Source organism: Antrostomus carolinensis, unplaced genomic scaffold, assembly GCF_000700745.2.
Source record: "Antrostomus carolinensis isolate BGI_N321 unplaced genomic scaffold, ASM70074v2 scaffold5824, whole genome shotgun sequence".
NCBI lineage: Eukaryota > Metazoa > Chordata > Aves > Caprimulgiformes > Caprimulgidae > Antrostomus > Antrostomus carolinensis.
The window spans coordinates 1-27,730 of NW_010308605.1; positions in this window are offsets into that span (position 1 = coordinate 1).

Here is a 27,730-nt window from a genome sequence, read left to right on the forward strand (position 1 = left end):
TGACTGTCCCAACAACCCTGGAAAATTAAATCCTTGGCCATGGTATCAGGTGGGGCTATGACAGTGGTAGCAAAGAGAGGTCTGGGGTGGGGAATGTCAGTGCTGCTGCTTGACAGACCAGAGCTTGTAGCTTTTATTGCTGTTTTTCAAAGCCCCGGGATTCTTCTGTTATCTTGAGGTCAGTCTGCTAAGTCTCATGAAAACAATAAACTGGCTCACCTCCACTACCATGGTTTTATCTTCAATTAGTAAGAAGTTGTCTTTTCTCACAAAGACAAGTACTTCTGTTTGAAACTAAAATTGCTTTATCTTCTTGGGGATTCTAACGTGTTAGCTAGCACACTAAATACGATGGGTTTTTTTTAATTATTTTTATTCCCCTAATAATCCTTTTGCTATCAGGCCTTTTGATCTGCCTTGGGTTTTAATGAGTCATTTAAAAACAGATACCTGTTTTGGCAATTTGATTGTGGTGCTCTCTTTCAAATCAGTGACGCTTTTGAGAATGACATCTGAGTCTGTCTATGTTTCTGCATGACTGGAAACTGTCACTACTCATTTAAACTTATTAGTGCTGGAAATGGATATGCTGGTTCATCTAACAAGGAAGAAACACGAGGCACCAGCATTCAAATTCAGATGTTATTCTCAAGAGTAAAGGAAGAGGTGACAGTAGTCCTGAGAGCTTGGACAATTAGAGATGAAAGCTGTGTTGCAGGTTGAAGAGGCGTTGGATGCTTTGCCTGCAGGTTGCTAAAAGCAGGTTGTGCATTTTTGGATCATTCAGGAAAATCCTATTTTTAAAGATAAGGGTTTAGTAGAAGGATAGAGTGCTTTAGCTGAAGATTCTGCCATGGAAGACATTAAATTTTGCTCTCAAGAGGAACCTAAGTTGAGAATACTAATTTTAAGGAGCATTTGAGAAATTAGATTTTTAAGAGGGAAGATGCAAAGCTCTGACCGAAAGCTGAATCTATGGAATGGCTCTTGAGAGTCCATGCATACTCTAAAGGTATGCAAAATGATTCTGAAAACTACAGGCCTGGAGAATGAAGGCCATGACCCTCCATCTATCTTTAAAGGACCTGAAGCACTCGGGACACATGAGCACTGCTGGCACATGATTACTTTTCTCTTCTGAAAGGGCTGTGAGCCAAAAGAGCAGAAAGAGATAAAAGGAATCCCCAGGTGACTTGAGCTGTAACTGGCCCTTCAAGTAACTCTGCCACTGCTCCTCTTACAAGCTGGTGGTGTACAAACCCATATATTTTAATTTCTTCATTATTCTTCCTCTCTATCATGTCTAAATATATTCCCAAGGCAGATATTTTTCTCATACCTCTTCTCTCACTCCTGTGCCTAAGTACAAGCCCAGAGCTTGCTTGTGATGCTATTTTAACTGACAGTACCTTCACCATTTGAGACTAGTGGTGTGCTAAAATGAGTAACTGGCATTTCAGAAACTGTAAAACTGACCTGACAAAGTGTGTGGTTTTTTTTCCTCTTCCATTCTCTCACTAAGTTGTAAATATATCTTAATTTTGATGCTACCATGTGGTTGTGTCGCTGGTTAACATTTCTGCGACCTATAGAAAACATACACTGTCAAATGCTTACCTAGTCAGTTTGATAAACACAAATTAAATGCTACAGTTATAAATGAATCTTGTTTTAATCTTTTTCTTTTTCCCTAAACGGAGTTCAGACTGCAGCAGTAATACAATGATCTTGTCCGAAGCTGGTGGCTGATAGGGAGTGCAGAGGTGACGGGAATGGTTCGGACAAGCTGGATGTTACTAATGGATTTGCAACTTCCATACTACATCTCGATAACCCATTTATTTCTCTGTAACAAACTAAAAGTTGTGACTGTTGGCTTAGCTACCAGCCTTTTTAAGGTAAGCTTGCAGTTCTGCCAACCTCCAATGCAACGGCTTGCAGGCTCTTTCTTCTCTTGACAGATCATAATATTGGGAGGAAAAGGAAGTTTTGCAACCCTTAAACTTCCTGAAGAGAAAAAAAGGCTGTCAAGATTCCTTTACAAATAAATTAAAAACAAACCCAAAAACTCAATGAGTCATAGTGTACAGGAACATCAACTTTTTTTTCTCTGATGATAAAGAAATACTTTTTTTTTTCCCCATTTATCCCAAAGGAAGACAAACTTTGCCAGCTTTTTTGCTGGTGCTACACTTCGGTATTGCAACCGTATTTGAAGGAATAGATAGTATAAAGTTTCATCCATCAGTAAAATGAGGATGCTTCTGGACAATTAATAGAATCCCTTCACATCAGGTTTGAATATTAAATAAAAGGAAATGATGAATCAGTTGGAAAAAATGTATGAGGACTTTCCAAAAGGCACAGTATAAATAACCAAGCTGGACACTCGCAAGAATGCTGATAAAGGAAAGCCATTTTCATTGCAGCAGGTGGCCTTCAGCTCACTGATTTGGAAGAGGATGCTACTTCTAATAAAATTAATTTCTGTACCACAGTGGTGAGACTTTGGCTCGGGTTAGAACTGAAATATTCCCTTATTAAAGCACTAATGCTAATTAGTGAATGAGAGAACTCTTCTAAGTAAAGTCATGTTTCCTGTATGGAGTGACCTGATCTTAAAGAAAGATCTTACCTGGTCAGCCTTTGAGGTACTGCACTAGGCATGACACATTTTTACAACTCTTTTATGCTTAATAACATTTTAAAAGCTTTAATCTAACGGAGGTGTGCTATATGTCAAATCACCAGCTCACAGGGACCATCCTGTTTTCCCTGATGATTTTTTTTTTTTTTCACAACTCGTTAGGTTCTTGCTTTTGAGTATCTGTTGGGCATAGGGTTTTCTTTTGATGTCCTGGGAAAAAAAAAAAAGTGTTTTTCTGATCTTAAATGGAATAATTTTATTTATTTTGCTTTGTTTTTTCAGGCATGTGAAATAATGATCTATCAGTAGTTATCTTGTCCATCTCGTTCTCACAACTGCGGTAGTGTAGAGCATCAGAAATCTGATTTGTCCTGGAACTTGAAAGGGAAGTTGCTATGGTAACTGGGCACTGTATGTCCCATTTGGGGCTTGAGTTAGGTGTGCACACTTCATTTAACTTTCTAGTAGTCCTCTTGAAATGCGTTAAGTCTGTGAACTCCAATAAATCATCATCTCTGGTGTATTAAGGAAAAGTAATTCCCCATTCTATCTGTGCCCCCCTTTGCTGTATCCTGTTTGTCTGTGCCTTCCTCCTCACTGTGCTGAGTGAGCGACTGAAGATGCTGCTCTGGTGCTTCCTGGATGCAGATGAAGGCAGTGTCCCGCACTGTTAGGCTTTGGTGGTACAGCTCTCCCTCTGTCAGCATGGTGGTTGTGGGAAGGGGACACCTTAGGAGCTGAGCATGATGCATGGACACCGAGATCATCATGGTCTGTGCTGCTAGAGTGCTGCTCCTGAAAAACACAGAATAATAGAATGGTTTGGGTTGGAAGGGACCTTAGAGGTCATCTAGTTCCAACCCTCCTGCTGTGGACAGGGCTGCCAACCACTAGACCACGCTGCCCAGGGCCCCATCCAACCTGGCCTTGAATGCCCCCAAGGATGGGGCATCCACAACTCCTCTGGGCAACCTCTTCCAATGCCTCATCAGCCTCTGAGTGAAAATTTCCTCCTAATGTCTAACCTAATCTCCCCTCTCTTAGTTTAAAACCATTTCCCCTTGTCCCATCACTATCTGCCCATGTACAAAGTCACTCTCCCTCCTGTTTCGAAGCTCCCTTCAGGTACTGGAAGGCCACAGTGAGGTCTTCCTGGAGCCTTCTCCAGGCTAAACAAGCCCAGCTCCCTCAACATTTCTTCATGAGAGAGGTGCTTTCTCTTCCTCATGCTTTAAAACCAGGCAGATCTAAGCTCTGATGACTGCCAGCTGGCATCCTGTGCCCTGCTGAAGTGTTGCTTCCTTCTGAAGCAACACCTTCACTAGCTCCCTTCACTAGTCCAGTCCAGTGACCTGGAGACTGGACCTTGTCCAGGGTAGTCCAAGCAGTTCCTTTTCATCACCCCTTTCCAAAGAAGAAAACAGAAGTAAAAGTGGCTGCATATGCTCTTAAAAGAAAGGAGGAAATCTTGATGGGGATGAGCTGTTAGGAGCCATTGTATAATTATTTTTACATTATCTAGTAAGAATAATTCCCTTCTCTTTGATTTTTTTTTTATGCTTTTTTTTGCCAAGCTCTAATCAAAAGAGGCTTGGTTTTTAAGATGCAGGCATCTCCTGTATGCAAGAATGTGATGGCTGCTCTCTTTCTTCTTCTGTGTAAGATTTTGGGCAATGTTTTACCACTCCTTCTGTGGTAGGGCTGTGGGCCAACCCTCTGGATGCCCTCAAGCACTCAAGGGAGCAGAACACAGGCAGGATCACAGACGGTGGGCTGGGTTCCTCTCTGAGCTTGCAGCTGCATTGAATTGTGGTGTTGGGTTTGGGTTCCTTTACAGTCTAGCTGAGGGGTTTATCACCATCTGTGAGCTGTTTGTAGATGTCAGTGGGTCTCATGTTCTGGAGTATGTTTGGGTGAGAGAGAAGAGAGGCTGGGAGAGATGGCAATCTCCATTGCAGCTTATTAGTGTCCTTTATGTGCAAATTCAGTCAGGATGCACCTGGACTAATTGATAATGCCAAAAATTCTTTGTAAGAGGCTTTCTCACCACGGTCAGATCCTGCTAGCTTGCTACATTCAACTTTGTAGGGTTTCTGCTAGTTATGTTGGCACATCTGTAAATATTTATTCGGTTCCAGCTGGTAGCTTCCTCCTGCCTGCTTCTCATCCTCACTTTATTTGCAGCATTGAGTGATGGCTGTGGTGTCTGTGGAGTAAAAAAATAAAGAACAGATGGATCTTTTGTGAGCCCAAACTGCATTTGGACCCTGCTTGTGGTAGGGTTTCCATGACTTTGTGACAAGTAGAGGCCATTTTCCTTATTCAAGGAGAGGAAAGCTCCATAGCTTCTATTTTCCAGGATATCATGAGGTGATGATTCTTTTCTTTTTTTTTTTTTTTTAATTCCTATATTTTTTTTTTCCTCCCAGAAGCACAAGGGAGGAATCTAGTTCTCAACTAATACTGTGAGATGCTCTTTGTGCTTGGAGAATATTCCCCTACAGATTTTAGGGGTTATTTTTGCTTTGTTGTGGCTTGGGTTTCCCCCCCCGCCCCCCCCTTTTTTTGGATGCCAGTTTTAGTAAACAAATTGAATTGCTCAAGGCTAGAGCTACAAAAAATTTAGGGTGGTAACCTGAGGCATTATGCTGTGACATGCTTGCAAACCAGCTTTGTTACCAACCTGGAGGCCATAGGTAATTTATTTTCTCTGGAATTATTCCTGAAGAGCAGGCAAACAAAGTATTTCAAAAACCAAAGCTTGTAGTCTGCCTTTCCTGGAGGTGTGGGGGAGAGGGAGTTATTCTCCATGTCCACAGTCCTTTCTTGTTTTCTTTTATGATCTTTGATGGTTGGGAGTGGGTAATATTTTATGTGGTTCTAATTAGAAATCTGTTGATTGCTTTGCATCTCAGTCCTGACTTGGAGGCAAATAATGATTCAGTTAGGTAGGACAGGTATAGTTTATATCCCTGGGACACTGATTGAGGAAAAACTCTGTAAGGCCATAGATATTTCCCTTCCTTCATGCAAATTTAGGAGGAAACATTTGCCCAACCCTCTCCTTGTTCTGCAGTCTTGCTTAACTTGGAACATAATCAAGTGAAACGTGGGGATTATAACAGCTTATAAAGGGGGAAAAATAAGTAGTACAGACTCATTAATATTAATATTTTCTTCCTTGTTTGGGTATAAGCTAAGCAGAGAGCTCCTGCATCTGCTGCTGTGTCCAAGTGCATGGGGTGGGAAGTGCTGAGCTGGAATTCATGGCTTGGATGAGGAATTCTCCGTTGGGCTGTTAGGGAGGAATGTGATTTTTCAGCCCTGGTTTTGCAAGGAGATTCACAGTGAAAATAATACTAGAAATTGTCAAATCACATAATGGTAGGTGTTGGAAGGAACCTCAGGAGATCATCTAGTCCAACCCCCCTGCCAAAGCAGGTTCCCTACAACAGGTTGCACAGGAAAGTGTCCAGGTGAGTTTGGAGTATCTCCAGAGATGGAGATGATCTGCAAATTTCTAAAAAACAATATGCCAAGCTAAAATTAGATTTTTAGGAACTGTCTAAGTATTGATACATGGGGAAATTATTATTTTCTTGCCTGGCTAGAGGAGTGCCCGCTTTCATGCTGTCACGAAGAAGCCACATGTAATGTAACCTGAATAACACATAATCATGTCTCCCTGGAACTTAAAAATATGATTTACAGGGCTGACAGGCTCTTTGTTGTATCAGCACTGTGTGGTTGTATCGCAAACAAAAATGCGCTTCGAGTACCTAGAAAAGAATTAGACTGTCATGTTTTTAATTCTGTGAATTGTTATGTCTCTGAGTAAGTCTTGTATGCAAAACATTTTTACTTCCCTTAGGAAGGCAGGTGATTAAACACAATATTCTCATTTTCATGTTGCTGCAGTATTTTTCAGCTCGGTAATGAGCATTTTTTATATATATATTTTTTAATCCATCTGCGCCCACTGTGTTTAGTTTTGCCCACTGAAAACAGTCTTCATTTTGAGCAGTTGTATGTAAATGAGTAGTATTTTGGGGATGAAGCTTCACTATGCTGTTACTACTCACTGCAGGACCAGGAGGAGGTGTTTGAATTCCCAGTTACGTGTTGACAACACTGTGGTCTAAACTTTCTTTTCCCACCCCGCCTTGGTCTCCTCAGCAGCCATCCCACCATTGCCAGTATTGGTATAAATAATGAGTGGTTAAACAAAAAAATAAAAAATGAACCAAGTGACTTAAACTCCCATTTCTATAAATATAACATCTTCCTGCCTAGTTTTCCCAAGAGATTTTGTTCTGATGTTGTTTGCTCTGCAGACTGTGGAGTATATTCATCTCCCTACTTTCACAAGGGTGAATCAGTGGGTCTTGTGAGGTCACTGGCCCAGCATCACTACTAAGCAAATATTTGCCTGGGTAATTAATGAATACTATACATTATAAAATTTAAAGCTATTACAAACAAGTGCTTAGGTGTTTTTTACACTGTAGGTAGAACATGCCATCTCTCAGTGGAACAGCTACCTGTGTCTCAAGTAGAAGTCCTTTATCTTCATTCTGCTGCTGTACTCGAAGTCACCCTACATCTACATTAATTTCCTATAAGGAAGGATTTAGAACTTCATAGTCCTGACCTGAGCATCATTCTTCTGAAGTAACTTAATAAGTTGGCTTGCAGCCTTGCTGTCTCATGGTTGGTTGAGGTCTTGAGGCAATATTTAGCATAACAGAATAAGCAGTGCTCCAGTTAACACAATCATCTCTTGTGCAGAAACATGCATTTATGCCTTTCAAGACAAAGAACCACTGTGCATCCAGCTATTATTCTGTTAATTCTTTGTGGAGAATTGCCCTGTCTTTGTTTTCCTTTGGGTGGGGAAAGAAAAAAAAAAGAAGAGCCCAGAGTTTAAAGCCACAACACTTAAATGAGGATTAACTTTTTTAAGGACTTGAGGGTCACCATAGAGTTGCCTGAAGCCCGTTAATCAAAGATTGAATTTCCAGCCTCATTATATTAGTTATGTTTGTCCAATTCCTAAGGGGCCAGTGAAACAATTTAATCTTAATTAAATTTAAGCCTCTGATAGGAGGGGCCAAAAAAAAAAAAAAGAATCATTATATTGTAGAGTTTAAAGATTGAAAGGATCATTAGACAAGGCAATAGTTACTTTCTCTGGTTCAAATGCAAATACATTTTAAATTCCCATTTCTGTAAATACATTTTAACTTAGTAATTTTTAGACTTGAGTTAGACTTTCAGTAATACACTGACTACTGTGCTTTTGGGAAGAGTATTTTTCAGACCAGTAGGTTAAAAGTTCGTTTAATAAGCCTTTCTTGTCATGCTAAGCCTGTCAGTTGTTTTGATCAAACTTGCAACTACAATAGTAATATTAGTATTAGAAACAGAATTCCGATAGTGGATGTTTCCATATGCTAGAAAGGGGCAAAACTAAAAGTGATGAAGATGGTAGTCACTTGTATGTGTGGTTTTTGTATATAATCTTAAGTTGACTTAAATATTCCATTTAAATCCTGCACTAGGAATCATTGGGTGTGTGAGACCATGCAGCATTACTTAACCTCCTGAGGATGTTTGCATTTTAACAAAACAGACATCAGTTTTGTATCTCTAAGTCTATTGATTCTTTCTGAAGAAAATTGCTCTTTTGATTTAAATCCAATAGAAACTTTAAAAAAAAAGACTTATCTTCATCAGGCCAGTATTGCCCTCTTTCAAAACAACAAGGCATCTCTCCACTTGTGGTTCTGAAGGATCTATTTAGTGTTCTTTCATATCTCTTCTTTTTGTCTTGTGAGAAAATTTGTGCACAAATAGACATTACCAGCATTTTTTTTTTTTTTTTTTTTTTTGCATTAAATTAGATTTCAGTGCTCTAAAGCTGTGAAAGACAGTATTAGCTTTGGTCTTTCTTCCAGAAACATCCTAGTTAGAAGGATGTTTCTTATTTCTCCTTGGCCCATTTCTTCATTTGTCTGGTTTATGTTTGGAGGGGGTTTTTTTGGCATGACATGACACTGCCAGCAGTGTTTTGATTCTCCTGGGAAATGAAACTGTTTTCTCCAGAGCATGATCTTGATGTATCAAAGGGTTTCTCTGTTGTCTTTTCCCTGTGCGTCTCCCATGTGTATCCTTCCTTTATTTTAGCAGTCTTTATTTCATCCTGGCAAACAGATGGAAAGTGTGGATTTATTATTAAACTCTAATAAGGGTGCACAAATTGTTTTGAAGCTAAAGACAAACAAGACTGCTTGGGCAATGTAAATAATGCAGTGGGTTACCTGACATCCTGGAGAGGCTTCTAGAGTTTCTCACCTCATCACATCTCCTGCAAACAATTGGTAAAGGTCGGCTTCCAGCTAGGCTGGGAACTGTTACTTTCTTCATTAGGCTTAAAAAAAGTGTATTTCTCTTCTCTAGTTTTTGTAATGTTCCAAAGAAATGAACAGACATTAACATTTAATTAAAATCCCAGCATACTGCTATTCTGTGTTCACAGGCAAACTGGTGTATTTAGTAGGAGTTTAAAATGGGGTCCTTACTGACTTGGTCACAGCTTCACCCACTTCAGCTGAGCTGTATTCTTGCTTCTGCTAGCAGAAAATCTGATTTCTCTCCTGCCAAACAAGCAGCTTCTGTTTAGGATACATTTACTGTCTGCAGGTCTTGAGGCTGCAGAATTGTCCTTCTCCATGGGCTCTATTGCCAGATTGCTGCTCTGGGAAAGGAGAGAGTTGGTGAGGAAGAGAAGAAATTGAAGAGTGTTGTGCTTTGGAATTTAATGGGTTTGCACTAAACCTGCTCTGAACACAGCAGAAGCTTTCTCCTTTTGTTCCAGGTTGGGTAATACACATGTGTAAGATGCATTTTTTGATACCTGTGTCGATAGCCTTTCCATTACAACCTCCTGTCTGAAATGTTATATTTTAGCCCTGAGTTCATTATTCCATGCAATGATGTGGCATAACCTCTTTCAGCCTACAGCGAGCACTATTTTATCCACTTTTTTCTTGAATTTGTTTACCAATTTGAGATTTTGTTTTGTTTTGTTTTGGATTCAACACCACAAATGTGTTATTTTTATGGCCACAATTCCAAGTCTAAAAGTATCTTTGAAAGCATAAAATAACAAGGTGATGAACGCTATTTAAAATGTTTAGAGTGGATTTCTGCTTTTATTTATCTATTTTCCCTCAGTAGAATTCTGGTGGTAAGATTAAAATGATGAAACATGGGATTAGGAATTGTTTGTTCAGAGGGATTTTATGTTTGAGTGTGTTAAGCATTGGTAATGATAATACATGACTCCGTGCAGTGAACAAAACCAAACACAATTAAAATACTTTGTTGATATTGGCAAGACAAAATTTTAATCATTCTTGGGAATCTTAATGGGCTGGCTTTCCTCCTAGCTTTCACATTTTTTGCTTCTGGATGGGATGCATATAAGTCCATTTTGGTCATGTATCCTGATTTTGGCTGTGTGGCTCTGAATTTGTCTTGCCGTGTTGCTTTAGGTTATTAAGTTTTGCTCATAATTGCCAGGCAAAAATAATGTGGAAATACAAGGGATATGCGGATCGGTTAATATAGAGCCAAGGAAAAGTATCCATGTAGCCATGGTGTTTTGGGATTTTTTTTTTTTTTTAATTTTATTTTGCAGGGAGGTTGAGTTTTTTTGCATGTTTGTTTTTATGTATAATCAGTTAGCCCAGGATTGGGCTTTTTTTGTTTGTGGTGTAAATCCTGCCCTTGGCTTAAAATAAATGTTAACTAGACTTCTGTACTTAAATACGCCACATTGCAGAATCAGCTCCTCATTAGTAAGACAAATAAAAGCACAGATGAGATAAGAAATTCAAAAAGAAACTGAGTTCAGAGCAAGGACAAACACTCTTGTTCCAAAATTATAAAACAGGAAGAGAGATGCTTAGAAAAGTTGGAAGGTGACACTTTAAATATTTAAATATGAGGATTTCCTTTTTGTGCACTCTTAACTTGTAGAAGGGCATTGCTGCAAGACATTACTGAAAACATTACCTTTTAATAGGCTTCAATAAAGAAACATTAGCAAGAAAACCTTTATAGAAATAAATGGAGAGTTTTGTTGTTGTTTAGGGTTTTTTGTTGTTGTTTAGGGTTTTTTGTTGTTGTGGGGTTTTTGTTTGCTTTTTTGGTGGGTTTTTTGGTGTTTTTTTTTAAAGATGTGGAACCTTTTAGAAAGCTGATTCCTAGCTCAGGCTTGGGAGTAGCTGACTAGAAATTGATTAAAGGAATATTACTTCATAGTTGTCATCCGTAGGGCTCCTTATGAGTACTTGGCCATCATCGGTACCAGTCATCACCTACAGGAAACAGAGCTGGGGACCTTGTCCCACAGCAAAGGAACAGTCATATTTGTTATTCTTCTGTAGGATCAGAGCAGAATGTTTAGCCCAAGGTCTCCAGAAATCCCTGTCTTTTAATATTGCGAGCTCTGTCATGGCCAGAGTCCTGCTCGAGATGGATTGCTCCTGGTGATGTGTACTGGTGCAATGTGAACTAACAATAGAAGTGAAGTGGTAGTGATAAGTACTATAAAAATATTTTCTTGTTTGAATCTGTTTTTTTATATAAATTAGTAGCTATTCTCTATTGCGAGCATTGCAGATTCTTTTGAAAGAATAGAGAGGCCTCAAGAAAACTACTGCCTTGTCCTTCTTGAACCTATTGGGTTCCTGATTCTTCTTTTCATAAAATAATGTGTTGTTTTTTTCATTATACCTGATAGTTGGCCTGAAAACAGTTTTGCTCACTTCTTCCCCCCAGGTGCATTACTAGACTAATAAAAGCTATTACAAATCTTGCTTTTCATAGTTGCATTGATTTTTAGGATTACTTAACTTGGAATGTGGTATAATGAAACACATTACATTCTGATAAACCATTAATTAATGAAGTAGAGGTCATAGAGAAAATAATAATGAGTTCTAAGACTGTGGTAAGTACCAATGATGAAGTAGAAGAAGAAAGGTCATTAGCTGCTGAGTTGCATATCAGGTTGCTTTGAGCTATAGCAGAAGCTTGAGTGTGGGGAAAAAAAAATTATGAGATTGATAAAAGTTTTAGGTCTTTCAGAGGCTATGTCTGTAGTGTGTTCTGTCTTCTCTTCAGATAAAAATTTCATGAATTGAAGTTTTGATATAGTTTAGAAACAACTTCTGATTATGTCATGATGGGGAAACTCCCCCTGCTCCTCAGCTACAAAGAAAAAATTTATTGGCACTAAAACTGATTTCTTACTACAGACTGTGCTTAAAATAACTTTTATTACCATAGTGGCCATAATGTGGTGGAATTCTCTAGGTGTATTGATGTGGAAACCTCTGTGCTTTTCTTTGTGGAAGTCATTTCAAAAGGCTGCCTGATTTTTGTGCTTTCCTTGATAAACAGAAAAGATTCAAGATCTTCCTGATGATGCAGTTTTGCAGTGTGGTAACGGAATTAGGAAGAGTCAGGTTTAGGAAGGACTAATTAGTGCACAATTTTAAATTTATACCAATCTGAACCAAATGTTGAGTCATTCATGCACCTTTTGGCCATCAGTTTTCTTCTTGACTATCTAGTTACTGACTTCTTCATGCTGCTTTCCCATCCTTCTCCTTGTGAAGGCTTCTTTCCTCCACATCTCTAGAAGTCTCTCAAGAAAAAATAAGCTATAATAAATTTACACAAGGTAAAATTCTCAACAAGTTTGTTTCTTCGTTAAATTTCAGTATGAATACTGGGCATTTTGTGTAGCGTGCTTTCCTTTTCTGAAAAAATAAGAGGAACCTGACTTTTCAAGCTACAGTGGGACAGTTGCCTGGATTGTTTCAGCTCTCATTTTACAAGAGGACTAGCAAAGGAAGGACTTGATAGCAAGCAGCTGGAAAGTTCATTTTCTTTACTCTTGAGGACAGCAGACATTTTGGTAAGCTCTAGTGCTGAGATATGCGAAAGGTGGATGTTGATTTACCCCAGTCCCTGCATATCCTCTCTGTTTCTTTGGAGTGTCATCTGGGTTTTTTTTCCCTTTGCTGGAAAACTGAGCAAAAAAGGGTCAGCTAGAAGATCTAGCACAGTGACTTTTCACTGTCTAGTTTCTGCTGCTCTGAGCACCTGTGGCAAACAACATCCCCTTCTAAGCCAGTAGCAGGATGGAAGAAAATGAAATAAATGAAATGTCTTTGGGTGGTGCAGTGGGAATGCAAACTACCTGCATGGTGAACAGGGTTATGATGGGTGTTTTTGCTGTGAGGTAGTATCTGGAAATTGATATTTGAAATGCTCTACAAGTTACACTGAACGTGGTACGTCTGGGAATCAAGGGCTGAGCAGCTCTGCTCTGAACACCCTTCAGAGCAACTAGAAAGACACCTTCCCCTTCTTGTGCCTCCTACTCATTCCCAAAAAATCAAACTATTTTTCTTACTGCTTTTTCCAATATTGCATGTGATCCTTCCCACATGTCTTTTAAGCTACATCAGTCCTTGTCAAAGGTCTGAGAGTTGATGTAGTTTTTTGAGAGCATTCACAATCTTATAATCTCCCTTTGTGGGAGTAGGCGGGGGATTTATGCTGGAGCTGCTAACATCCACGTGTCTGTTCCCCGCTGCGATACCTGCTATGGGCATCCTTTTAAAGTCTGTAATGGTGTTTGAAGACAACCATTTAATCTTCCTGAGTAATATGCTGCTCTCAGTTTTGTTTGCTCACCACATGGATGTATATAAAAGAGATAGATTTGTCTTCTGTAGCGCTAACAAGAAATCCTGGATCTGCTGAAGTCTAAGACCAACCATCTGTTAACTTCAGAATGGCAGGAACTTAAGCATCTGAGTCTTTTATTAATAATCTCTCTTTAATTCAATTTAAAAAAAAAGAATAATATTAGGAATGCTACCAAGATATACCTCTGGTAGGCAGCTAGGGGTTTAGCTAGTAGGTAGACTAAGGTTATATATATGAATGTATTTGCCAGTGTAACTTCTACGCACTCAAGCTTAGAAGTGGATCCAAGTTGAACATATGAAAAAAACTTCTATAAAACCTAAGACTAACATAATTTGTTCCCTATTTCAAAATAAAACAAAATAAAAATGGTACTGATTGGTTTTCAAATTAATAAACTTGATCCTTGCAGAACTTGAAACCTAAACAGGAGGAACCTAAAAGTAAAACAGATTTCATTGTTCACCCTGCAAGAAGCTGAAGCTGGGAAAAAGGCAAAAGTAAACAAGGAAACAGGCAAGTAAATAGCCACTGAAATCATCCAGCAGCTCAACTTTCAGGTTTCTGACTCAGGCTGAGGAGACTTTGTATCAGTATAAGTAACATGAAAAACATTTAGCAGTTCTGTTGTCTTTACATCAGATTTCTGTCTTTTTTTTTTTTTTTTTTTTATGTCTTTCCCAGTTCTGGGGATATTTTATCATTCTGTTTAGGATGACTTTTCTACAGTGGGATTGTAGGACAGCATTTTGAAATGATGTTGTTGAGTATAATCTTTTAAGAAATTTCTGACTTGTGTAGGAGGTGTGGGGATGTTTCCATCTCGGTATTCTGCCTATTTCGGGCAAAATGATGCAGTGTCTTTAGCCCATCAGACTGAGGAGAGGTGGGCATTTGTGTGACAAATATGTCTGTGGTGTACTTGTGGGAAAAACTGTACTGCTAGTTGTTCTGGAAGTAATTTTGCATTGTACATTTTGTGAAATGAGGATTTCTGTTAAGAAACTTTCACAAATGTAGACGTAAACAGAACTGTTGTAGAGTTGGACATCTACGTGGGTTTTTTTGAGCGGGGGCTCAGTGTCCTCATGTAGGAGAGAGGGTGTAAAGATTTTTTTTAAATTTTAAATCCATTACTATTTCTAAACAGTGTGTACAAAAACATCACACTAAATGTTGTCTCTTTTGACCTTACCAGTAATGCTTTTCTCTTTGCATTGCAAAGAAGCTCTTCCTTGTGTACTTACCCATCAGCTCCTGAAAGGCAAAAGGAGGTAAAAGCTGAGCTGAAGTTGGGGTTTTTTGTAGGGTGGTTTTTTGGTTTTTTTTCCTCTAGAAGACATGTCTGACTGCTTTAGGAACAAAATATTATGTTAAATAAACTGATATTTAATGACTTCAGGTTCTTTTTCCTGTGCTTCTTTACCATCTCAACATCCTGCATCTCTTATCTCCACGTTCTCAAACCCTGCTGGTGTGTATCCAGAGACTAGCATTAAAAAAACAAAAAAGTTGATTACAGCTGCTTAGAATGCTATGGAAAAAATGGTTCTTGTTTTGTTTTCTTTTCAAATAAAATAAAAAAAAAAAACTCCCAGACTATTATTGCTAATTTCAGAGTAGCAGTGGTTCTAGATCTGTTGGGGTGGCTGGTTCTACTCACTTTGAAGGGTGGGACTGTGCTTTTTCAAGATGAGACTATGCCAAATTAATTGTTAATTTTTTTATTATTTTTTTTTTCCTTACTAAGTAAGTTTGGCCAGACCACACTTACTTGGATTAAATACAAACCAAAAGAAAACTCACATTTATTCAGGAAGTTTGTTTTGTGGTTCTTTGGAAGAGAACATTCTGTCCCCTCTTTGCAAAACCAATACAAACAATCTCTTGGCACAGACACTATTCTTTGTAGATACCTTACCTTAAATTATCTCTCAGTTAGTTTGCAAGATTAAGTATCACAGTTCCTATTTCCTGGATAAATTCCGCCTTGGAGAATTGTGCTTTCACTTTGTAAGTCACATCTGCAGAGGTAGTTGGGCAATGTGATTCAGTCTTCTAAACACTATTTGAGATTTGTTGATGAAAGATGCTGAATAAAAGAAATGGTGATTATAAATTGTAGGATAGTAAATCTTGTTTATAAAATAGCGCTTACTGAGAAGTGGTTATAGCTCATTGTAGAAATGATCATGTAAATATGGGTTGTGTGATTGTTGGTGTTACTGAAAAAGAGCTGTAGAAGTACAGAGTAGCAGTAGAACATCCAGACCTCTGAGAGATTTTTCTTTATTGAGTAGTTGAGGAATTTTGTACAGGTTTTGTAGACAAATGTCCTTTTTACCTTTGGTTTAAAGTTGTTGGGTTTTTTTTAAGGATATTATTAAGCTACTCTGGAGTACTGAGGACAATATATTTCATGTGCTTATATCAGGCATTTCTCAAGTGAAAATCTGTCAGGAACCGCTGGAATTACAAGTAAAGCAGGGAAAGAAACGTGGACTGTGCAACCTTAATCAAACAGGGAGCAATCTCTAGTGCCCTCTTTTGATAATATATTCAGTGGAACCAATTAGGGGAGGATCTTAAGTGATGTTGATAGATTATTGGACTGATTCTTAAAGAGGCTGTAACTCCTACTGGCTTGGACCCTTACTAGAAGGGAGATAAAAGACATCTTGTGCCTTGTAGGAGGCAGTCCTACCTGTAGTAAGTAATATTCCCAGAGAGTGGTAAAAGCAGAACAAATCTTTGCTTTAAAAGCAGAACAAATCTTTGCTTTAAAAGCAGAACAAATCTTTGCTTTAACAGCTTTGAACTGAGCTGAAGGTTTATATGCACATTGGGATGTAATTTTTGAGAAAGAACTAAATTTTTTATTATTAAAAAAAAACCCCACACTGAAAAACCCCAACCTTGCGAACTTTCCATTTCCGTACATTTAAATCCAAAGGCTGAAGTGTTTTGATTGTCATGTGTCTTATCTTTCTAGCAAAGCCTTTTTCCTACAATTAAAAGGGCATCAATTTTTCGAATTGATGCCAAATCCAATCCAAGCCACCCACGCAACTATTTTACCCTTCCCTCCCTCTCCCATCATTATCTGATATTTTGTTTGCGCAGTCATTATTTATTAACTGTGTTCATGTCCAGGGCTGCAAACAGTAAAATCACATTAGCAAGGAAGAGTTCTGAGAATCACCGGTGAATTTGGTATTTTAATTTATTTTTCTATTTTACTTTGGCTTTGAAATGAGAATCCCAAAACCTGTCACAAATTTTGGAGATAAGGAGCTTGGAAATTATGAATGTGCTAGTGTTTGGTACTTTCTTTTCTTAGCTGAATTATTTAGTTCTTCCATACTACTGAGAAGAAATATATTCTGCAAAAGAAGCTACTGAGATCTCAGGTTGCTATTGGAAAAGAGGTGTAGTCTGTCCTCTTTTTTTACATGCATATATATATATATATACACACACACACACACACACACGTACGTGTGTATATGTATGCATGCAGCCAAGCCTATTCCTCTGTCTCAGAGCTTTATAGATGACCCTGTTTTATTTAGAGGCAACTTCTGAGCATGTCTCTTGTTCCTCTTTAACGTATCCTCAGGTGGCTGTGTCTGCCCTCTTGTCCTTTTGAGAGACAGAGATTTACACACAAAGATCTCACTGGTTGCTCCTGAAAGGCTTTTTGGTTTGTTGCTTTTTCAACATTTGACCTTTGGTTCCTCTGAAATCAGTGGCAACCTTCTCACACTGACCCAGGCTATTGGCAAGCATTGGATGTACTGCTAACAGTACCTGGCTCTTAGAGTGCTTCTCATCACTTACACTTGTATTTTATTAAGAATTCTGTCACCTTTATCCATGTTTTCCAAAGGGAAAAAAGGGTATGGAGGGGTAGAGGGTCTTGCCCAAGGCCAGTGAGCTGGTATGTGAAGGATGGATGGAAGGTAGCCCTTCCAAGGTGTTGTCCTTTCTTCAATGTGGATTTCCTGATCAGCAAACCATTAACTGTCTATCTCCCCTTAAAATGTTACAATTTTAAGTTTTTGACATAATTAAGCAATTAACAGAGAAACCACCACTATAATCTGGTCATATTAGTAAACAACTTGATAAGGTTCAGTACATAAACTAGCTCAATGTACTACTTCCTATATTAATATGCAACTACTACATAAATTCAGATTGACTGATTGACCTATTGCCACTTGCCCTGTTACTGGATTGACTTGTCACTGCTTCTTCCTAATCCTGTTGCTGTATCAAATCGATCTGTACTTTTTAATTATTTTTAATTGGATTTATCGTAAAATGGAAAACATCACTGCAGGGCTGGCCTTGTAAGGGAGGGGAATGGAACCTCTCAGAGAAGTCACAGAATTGGGATAATGTCCAAATGATGTTTTGAAGAGAGTTACTCATAAAAAAACACAATTGTAAATAGAGCAGGTTTGATGAAATTTAAAGGACTGGTCAGTCTCTGGGATAGAGAGAGAGCTGGAAGGGACTTCTGTGTACAACTAGGTTAGAGCAAGTGATGGATTTGGCTAAAGAAATGAAACAGAGAACCACCAAGCTTGTCCAAACTCTTGAGTGTCAGATTCAGAATTGAGGGGTGGCGAAAATGGAAGAATATTGTAATTGTTCCCTTCAAAAAAGATATTAAAAAATTTACACCATTCACTCTCTCTTTTGTCTGCCTTTCATCTTGGCAGAGGTTTTCTCCTTATTCTTCCTTTCCTGCATCCTCCTTCCCCAGGTACATCCTCCAGCCCCACTAGTTTGTGGGGAATTTTTTGAGCTGTCCCCAGTTTCTCTCGATACAAATGGGTTTGGTCCTGTTTCTCTCCCACTCGGGCCACTTGGCTGCTGGTGCCTTGTGAGTGCAACCCTGGTCTGCTTGCCCCTCAGCCACAGCTGTGTGCTGGGAGTGTGGGGGCTGTGTGGGTGGAGATTGCTTCCCCACAAGGATAGGGATGCAAGGTCTGTTCAAACAAGGAACAAGTGACAGGACAAGAGGAAATGGTCTCAAATTGCACCAAGGGCAGTTGAGATGGGATGTGAGGAAGAATTTCTTTGCTGGAAGGGTTGTCAGCCATTGGAAGGGGTTGCCCAGGGCAGTGGTGGAGTCCCCATCCCTGGAGGGATTGAAGAGTTGTGTAGACATAGTGGTGAGGGACATGGGTTAGTCGGGGACTTGTCAGTGTGAGGTTAGTGATTGGACTTGATGATCTTAAAGGGCTTTTCCAATCCAGGCAATTCTGGAATTCTGTTTGAGGCGAGGAAGGGGTTCTGCTCTCACCAATACCTCCATCCTTGTGCTTGACCAAACTTTTACAGAATGTGTTTAGGAACATGTTGTGCTCTCGTTCCCTTTGGGTTTTCAGCCTTTTCAGCTCTACTGAGCCTGTCAGATCCACAGCTTTATAAGCTCCTCACCCCACCCTTGAGGGGTGGCCCAGCCCCAGACTGTGCTTGAGAGCAGGGTTTGGATGGAAGTTGTCCAGGTATCCTGACTATGAGGTTCCTGTTAGTGGTACAGGAGAGTTCTTTTTGATATTGCTCATATTTAGAAAGTTCACATGTTTGAAAGTTGCGGGTGAACTCTAATCAGAAATGTACATTTCCCTCTCGTACAGCAAGGGAAATCACATTTTAAGAAGTCAGCGCTTATCAGGTCTAACTGATTGTATAATGCCCAGCGGAATTCCAAAGCTAAATTTATTTCTTTTCTATTGTTTCAGTGATTTGTCCTGTTGGGCAGCCGCCTTCTGAGTGACTTTGGAGAGATGCCAGCTACTTGAAGCTGAATCGAGCAGTGGCAGGGACAGCATCTACCTTGGGCTGAAGTTTTAATCGCAGGCACGTGGCATTTGCACAAGCGGTTACTGGTGAGTTGTACGTGAGCGCAGCTTCTCTCTCTCTCTCATCTCCTGAATAACTGGCACCTTGTTGCAAACTCTGTTGTTACTGGATGTAAAGACTCGCCTGCCTTGTTTGTTTTCCCTAGAGGGTGACTGACGAGCTTAGAGAAAATGAGAGTGATCCAGGTTACTAGCTAATCTTAGGAAATCCTTACTGTTTGTTTGTTTGGATTATTTTTTTCCTCTCCCTCCACTGAAAGAGAAACATCCTGGTGAGGCCAAACTTCCAATCTGTAGCAGTTGGTGTGTTATACTAGATGATATCACCCTGCCTTTTTAATCAGAGGAGGTTTATACCCTCTGCCTTAGTGCACCGTAGCCTGGAAATACAAGCTGTGGGGCTCTGATAACAGTGGCACTGACTGGCTGCTGTCAGCATGTGGATGATTAAAAATGTGTGTGTGTGTGTGTGTGCTTGTTCACTCCCTTTCCAGCTGAATAGAAAATGAAACTGCACAAAGCCTTTTACGTAAGTGCATGGGTTTGGGGTTTTTTTTTTTGTGTGGTTTTTTTTTGTTGTTGTTTTTTGTTGTTTAAAAACTCTGTGTGGCTGGGCGTAGACAAACTTCATCCCCAGCTTCCTTTTGAAGGTGCTTTGTAAAGAAAAAAGTGTGCTTGTTTTGACCTCTGAAGTGTGATCAGTTCAGGTCTAGACATACTCTCTCTGTAAAAGATAACAGCAAGCAATTTTTTTTTTATTTTTTTTTTGAGAGGAAGGTGGTTTCCAGTCAGTTTTTTCCCATCTGTGATTTTCCTTGATAAAACAATGGCAATCTACTTCTTCCAGCAGCTGAAATGCTGTGATTCTTTGACAACAAATGTGTGGAGTGCTGCTTTGCACCTTCTAACACCCTGCTTTATTTAACACACTGTCATGCTGGGCTGGCTGCTGTCTTCCTTCACCAAGGAATTATTGATGAGATGCAGCTTGGTCTGCAAAGCACATGTTTGATATCAAAAACAACATAAGCGCCTTCAGGTATTGCTAATCATTTAAACACCTCTAAAATTTGGGTCAAAGTAGCCCCTCTTTAAATTTAAAGTCAAATGGGAGAAAAAGAGTCCCTTTAAAGCCTTGGTACAATACAGCTCAGCATCAGATTCTGGATATTCCTATGAATATCAGAGTTTCAGATTGGTGCTTCAAGCAGAACCACTTGAAGTTATCTTCTTGAGAAGACAGGAGCACCTTGTAAGGGTGGGTGTGGGAAGGGAGATACATGTCCCAGGTTCTTATAGAATCATAGAATCTCCTGGTTGGAAAAGACCTCTGAGATCATTGAGTCCAACCGTACCTGTCCACTACTAAACCAGATCTCTGAGCACCCCATCTACCCGTCTGTTAAATCCCTCCAGGGATGGGGACTCCACCACCTCCCTGGGCAGCCCGTTCCAGTGCCTGAGAACCCGTTCAGTGAAGAAGTACTTCCTGACACCCAATCTTGTCCGACTCTTTCAGGTTTTTACCACATTAAGAGTGCTTATTGGAATATTTGGACAAAAACCTGGATATCGGTGCTGTACTGAGCTGTATGTTCTAACTTGATTAGCAGCAAGGTTGGAAAATTAGTCTGGCCTGAAAAAAACTTATGAGGGTAATTTTGGCTTTTTGCTGGAGGAGGCAAAGGCAGAACAGGGAACTCAAGTACATTATTTCAAGGTCCAGTAGTCTATTAAACTGGGCTAAAAGCAGTATGTTTTAATAAATGGAAAGTTTGAAAAAACAAATTTTATACTACTGTCAACTATCTGTTGTATTTTTCCAGGTTGGAGGTATGATACCTGTCCTTAAGTTCCCCTCATCCTCATTACTGGTCTTCTCCTCGCTTCAGTTCAAGCTAACAGCTGCTATCTTGGGAACTGCTGAAGGCAGTTCCTTTATGCTGCTCGAGAACACTGAACCCCAATGCTTAAATAATATAACAACTTTAGTGCTAACTCTGGCAGCTTTGGAGGAGAAAGGTTTTAAAATTGTTGCAATTGATTTTCTCAGTACATAGAAAGAGAGAAAGCAAGGTAGTAATTGAAGTGATGTTTTTTTGTTTAAAATCATTATTGCTTGGATAGGGGCACTTTTTTCACCAGTGACTATTTTTCAATTATTAGAAGTTAGATGCCACAGATTTTCTAGAAGACTAATAATTTCATGTAGATAAAATTATTCACTTACAGTGGAAGCATGTCTGTGTGTGTCTCAGTCAGGAGGGTCTCAAATTTAAGACTAGTTGCTGTCTGTCGTATCTGTGGTCCCTGTCTGACTCACAAGCTTGAATGTCAGCATGGAGGAGAAGGCAAAAACCTTTGCTCCCCTGTAGTGTGGGTGGGGCAAGTGTGGAGAAACTGCTTTCAAAAACCAAGATTATCAGGAAGATACCTTGAAAATTCACTGCACAAATAAACATCAAGTCAGCCAACGCCTGCTGATCGCATCAAGTAGTGATTACACTGTGACGTAAATCACCTTGTGCTATGGATACGTCCAATAATTGATGGGTTTGCCTGGGGTTGCACTTCTGCATTTGAGTCCAGTGCAGAGCCACAAAGATGATGGGAGTGGAGCATCTCCCTTATGAGGAAAGGCTGAGGGAGCTGGGGCTCTTTAGCTTGGAGAAGAGGAGACTGAGGGGTGACCTCATTAATGTTTATTAATATGTTAAGGGTGAATGTCAGGAGGACGAAACCAGACTCTTCTCTGTGACAACCAATGGTAGGACAAGGAGCAATGGGCGTAAGATGGAACACAGGAGGGTCCACTTAAACTTGAGAAGACACTTCTTTACTGTAAGGGTGACAGCACTGGGACAGGCTGCCCAGGGAGGCTGTGGAGTCTCCTTCTCTGGAGACATTCAAGACCCGCCTGGACACCTTCCTGTGTGATCTCATTTAGGTTCCTGCTCCAGCAGGGGGATTGGACTAGATGATCTTTCGAGGTCCCTTCCAATCCCCAACATTCTGTGATTCTGTGATTCTTTCTGAGAGTGCTGTAGTAACAGAGCACAGAGCTTCAGGTGCAGCCTAAATGGCATGTCCTGCACTTGGGTTTGCTGAGGTGCTGCAACACGCTGACAGGAATTGCAGACCATCATAAACCTTCAAATGAGCAATGATCAGCTGTCAATTAATGTCTTGAAACTTAAGAAAATAATTAGCTTAAACAGTTAATTTCATCAAAACACCCTTCTGTTAGCATACATTTTGCTTAGATCCATGGAGTCACTGAAGCTAGATGGGAGTTCTTGTGGTTTTACTATAGTAAAATTTAACTTACTTCTTGACAGAATTAAATGGGACTTAATCTCTGAGGTTTACTGTTATCTCCTCCACTCAGCTGTGTTTTGCTTTAAAAAAAATATAAAATTCTAAGGAACCATTGTTTTGTTTTATTTTTTAAATCCTGTATTTCAAAACACATGGTTACCTTATCTTTTCAATCTTGGAAGTTAGAGAGGGCATTCTCACGTCAAGATATTCAAGACCTGGCTGCTTAGATGGGGAATTTGCCTTTGGAGAAATTGAGAAATCTTGGCATTTTGAGTATTGTCATTGCATGTGGTGTGGCTGCTGAAGCCCACGTGCCCTGCTCTGCAGGCGAAGGATCAGTGTCATGAATGAGAGCCACGTTGCTCACCGAGCGTTGACAGCTTGTCATTACAGACAGTGTTTTTTTTTCCTCCTGGCTTGTAGTTGAAAAGGTTTAGAAATGATCATAATCTCTTTCCTCAAGTGACTCGGGTTTGTTCTTTCCAGATTTGGAGAGAGAAGAGACATTCTACTTTTCATTTGTGCTGAATTTGCAATTATTTTTACTGTCTCAGTTGGATTTTCGTAACGTATCCAAAATCATTAAACTCCCGTGGAGTGAAAGAGGATGTGAAGAAAAAGAGGGGAGAGGAAGGAAGAAATGGTAGTTAAACAGGTTGAGGGGTTTTTTTTGTTTGTTTGTTTTAGGTGGGGTTTTTATGTCATAACAGCTATTCCTGGTACGTAGGGGAGGGTGTGGGGAAGGTGAGGTGACGGTGGGTATGTGTAATAGATGATGGCATTTACTCAGCCATGTGGCAAGAAGGAATTGTACATCAGCCAGTTCTTCTCTGCCCTTTTAACCCAGGTTATAGAAGATTTTTTTGTTGTTGTTGTTGTTTTTCATGCGTAAGTACAGCCATTCTCTGCTCTGGGTACTCGTGCTGGGCTGCTGAAAATTAGATTAGTAAATGAGATCCAATGACATAAAAACAAACCCAAGCAAACAAAGCCCTGTGTAGGGTGCAGGCAGAGAGCACCCTTCATCCTCTTGTCATCAGAGGAGCACGGCTGCTTGAATTGGCTTCCACTTTTGTTTGGAGAGGTTGCTGTGGTGATGAATAACCTCTGTGGAGGGTGTGTGAGCAAAAGCCGTGTGCATGCCTTGGTTCTTGCAAAGAAAACAACGATATCGGCACACGGCTGTTCACCCCCGCATCAGAGCGTGTATCCTGGCAATGGGCGGCTGCTCCCCAAAAGGAGTTAACAAACCTGTTGTCTCAGAGCTGGTTGTTGACACAGCGTTGATCTACTGATCGCTTCCTCGCGTTGCTTTCCTACCAGGTAGCAGGAGACTGGGTGATGGCAAAGCGGCAGCTTTCTTCCATGGTGTGGAAGGGTTGTTTCTGGGTGACTGATAACACCTTATTTGCACAAGCTTGTGACACGGAGCTTTGTCTTGTTGGCTTGACGAAGGATAGAAGGTAGAGAAATAGACTGACAAAGGTACTCTGTAGAAGGAAAGAAGGAAATGCTCTTGTCTGAGACGGCTTTTTTTCCCCTACCATTATGAAGATTACATTTTCTATACTGAGCAAAAAATCTGGGGACCACCTCTGGGTTAGTATTGTTTCTTTTTACTCCCCATTTTTCAATAAATATTGCAACAAATTATTATTACTTTTACTGCAGCTCAAAATAGATGAGTCTGGTTTTCAGACTAAGATAATAGATCAGATTAAAATCTGATGTAACAACTGTGACTGTGTGAAAACTGGAATTTATGTTTGGATATTCTACATGCTCTCTTTATGAAGTCACACTGGCATGAGTACAATTTGATGGTACAGTTGTCTGAAGATGCTATAAATATAATTTCTAGGTAAAGAATTGCCTTCAAGAAATTCTTGGAAACTTTATTGGTTTCCTTTCTGCTATAAAACCCTAGCAAGAGTTGGCAAGAATGAATTAGAACCTGAGGCAGCTCACAGAGAATTTTCTTTCTTGCATATTGTCCTTGTTCCCAATGTCTGTGAAGCTGTTCTGTATGTAACTTGTAGGAAGTACTCTGGGAAGAACTGAGTCACTCAGAGATAATTCAGTGGCCATGACAAATACAGTGAAGTTTAGAATGTCTACTTTTGCTGCACAATTCCTGAACTTAAAGAAAAAAAAGTGAATTAGTTCTGTGTCAGCTCCTCATCTCTTCAGTGACCATCATAACTGGTGGTTTCATTTGTGAGGCTATGTGCTTTGAAGATTGTCTTGTTCTTGACTTCAGCCATAATGAAAGGTCAAGTCACAGAATCCCAGCATTACCTGGATTGGAAAAGACCTTTAAGATCATCAAGTCCAATCATGAACCCAACACTGACAAGTCCCCAACTAACCCATGTCCCTCAGCACTATGTCTACAAGACTCTTCAATCACTCCAGGGATGGGGACTCCACCACTGCCCTGGGCAATCCCTTCCAATGCCTGAGAACCCTTTCAGCAAAGAAATTCTTCCTCACATCCAATCTAATAGAGGAAGATGAAAACATTTTAAAAGCAGTAAGGCCTCTTGCAGTAATTAAAGTGAAGGTGGCGAAGGCAGAATGTGTGGTCCCCTTGCATGACTGATGGGACTTCCTCCTGAGTTAGAGCAGTTGGGGAAACACCCTCATCTCCTTCCAGAGGTTTTTTTGAAGCTTTTCATCTGGAAGTTTTCCCCAGCACAATTTAAACATGCTGTCAGCTCCCTTTAGTGGCTCACTTAGTTAAAATCACCTTCAGGAAGGAGTATTTAATTACATTTTCTAATGCCTTATTCAGACTCCCCTCCTGGATTTTTGAGAATCTGGAGAATGCTGCTAATAAAGTGGAGCCAGGATTTCAGGAATAAATTAATAGCAGTACCATAGCTGTGCTTTTTACATCTGACACATTCTCCAAGGCTAACGCTGCACCTCCCATACTTCTTCAAATTCATTTGTTCCGTTTCAGTTCAGTCTTTTGAAATGTTTTGTGATGAATGAGTTCACTTTCCGGCCTGTGATCAGCAGCAGCTGTTCATAGTCATACTTTAAATTGACTCCATCTGTCAGTGGGCTCTTTAAAGTGTGAGTTTCACATTGTCAGGAGACCTGATTACACCAGAGCAGTATCTGGGTGCTGTTTGCCAAAAATGAAAATAAAAATAAATATTAAAAAAAAAAAAAATCAAATCAAAGTGAAGTGTGCTTGGATGGGCTCTGGGATGTCTTTGCAGTTTCAGCTGTAGAGCCATGGTTTAGCCTGCTGAGATGTGAGCAAAATGCCTACAAGCAGTACTTGTGCACTGATGTGCAGGTAGGTATGCAGATGTAGGCTGAAATGAGGAGATGACCTGTGGTAAGCTCTCTAGAAACCATCTGCAGTTCTTACTGCCTTTTTTTTTTCATCCTGACTCTTTGATGAACCTCATCATCAGCTCTTTATGTTTTTTGGTTGTAGCATTGGGGCAGATTAATGTTCTTCAAAGGATGAGCTGAAGAGGAAAAGACATGGCTTATTCAAGTCAGCAAAAGGAGATAACACCTTTTTTTTCTTCCCAGTACACAAAATGCATCATTTCTTATTTTCATTAATAACTAGGGGAGGATGAAATGTGTCTGCTGAGGCTCTTTTGCAAACTGTGTTTAAGGCAACGCTTGAGAGCAGCAAATGATAGTTTGCTGGCTGCATTAATTATTCTCATAATTTTGTGTAAAAGCTTTGGTTCTTAGTAATGTTCTTAGTAAATTACATACTGGATCTGGAAACCAGCTGATTCTCAGCCTGCAGTCTATTGGTCTTATCCACAGGTAACTTCTATGTTTTCCTTCTCCGCAGTTTGTTACTCACCAAGACTTTTGTGGGAGGATTGGGCTTGTGCTGGGGTGTGCGTATAGCTCTGGAAAAGCATTTCTTACCAGCTGAAGCTTATTCATCAGAGTACTGTGCATTTACCCAAGTATGTAATTTTCTTCATATCATTTCACTGTAGGAAAAAAAACCTTCCTTGGAGGAGCAGAACAGTGGTACAGCCTCCTTTGCTACTACAAAACTCTTATTTTTGTAGCAGGAGGAGCATGTTTTATTTCTAGGCTCAGTTGTGGTCTCCAACAGCAGAGACTACCCTTTGTTGATGGTGAGATGAACATTGTAATGGCAGCAGGAGACATCACATGGGGGGTGAGGTCTGGCCATGTTTCTCTTGTAAGCTTCTCCATCTCACTTTTGCTGTTGCAATCTGGAAGCATCGCCGCCCAACAGTGCAGCTGCATCACTGCTGTATTCCTAGTGCAGTGCCAAGACAGCGCTTTAATTAGTGCTAAATTCAGTGCTGGCAGAAGCATAGAGAAGGGGAAGGAAGAAAAAAAAAACCCAAACCAACAAACAAAAAACCACCCCCCTCAAAAAAAACAACCAACCAGAAACTTTAAAAACCCCACCCAACATCCCCCCCCAAAAAACCTAAACCAACAAATCAGAACACCCAGACTGGCTTTGTGAGCTTGTATTTTGTCAGTCAAAGCTACTACAGTGTCTTTGAAATGAAGTGTCTGTTGTCATATGGCAAGAGAAGAACTTCTCAGCTTTTCTTTCACACATAGACAGCAGCACTGTGTATACCAGAGCCTGTTGTTGCTGGGTACCTGATACATACAGATGACTGATTTTTTTTGTTTGTTTTAATGGAGATTCATTAACACATTCCACATGGCAATGGTGAGAGCTGCACATTGAGTGAAGAGATTGATTGATGTTGGCTTGTGTTAAGAAAATATGGCTGGCAGAAGGAGTCAATATATATATATATATTTTTTTTCCATAGAATGTATTGTTTTTCCTGCATGTGTTTAATCAGGGAACTTAGCAGGGGAATGCTGTTGCAACCTGGTCTAGTGGAAGGTGTCCCTACTCATGGCAGGGGGGGTGGGATGAGACAATCTTTAAGGTCCCTTCCAACCCAAACCATTCTGTGATTCGATGGTTAATAGCTGACAGTATCTTTTTATCTTCCTTTAAAATACTTAATAGAGTTAAAATATAGTAATTAAGATCTGGCACTCATTTGAGTGCCCACTTGGGACTTTGGATTATAAACAT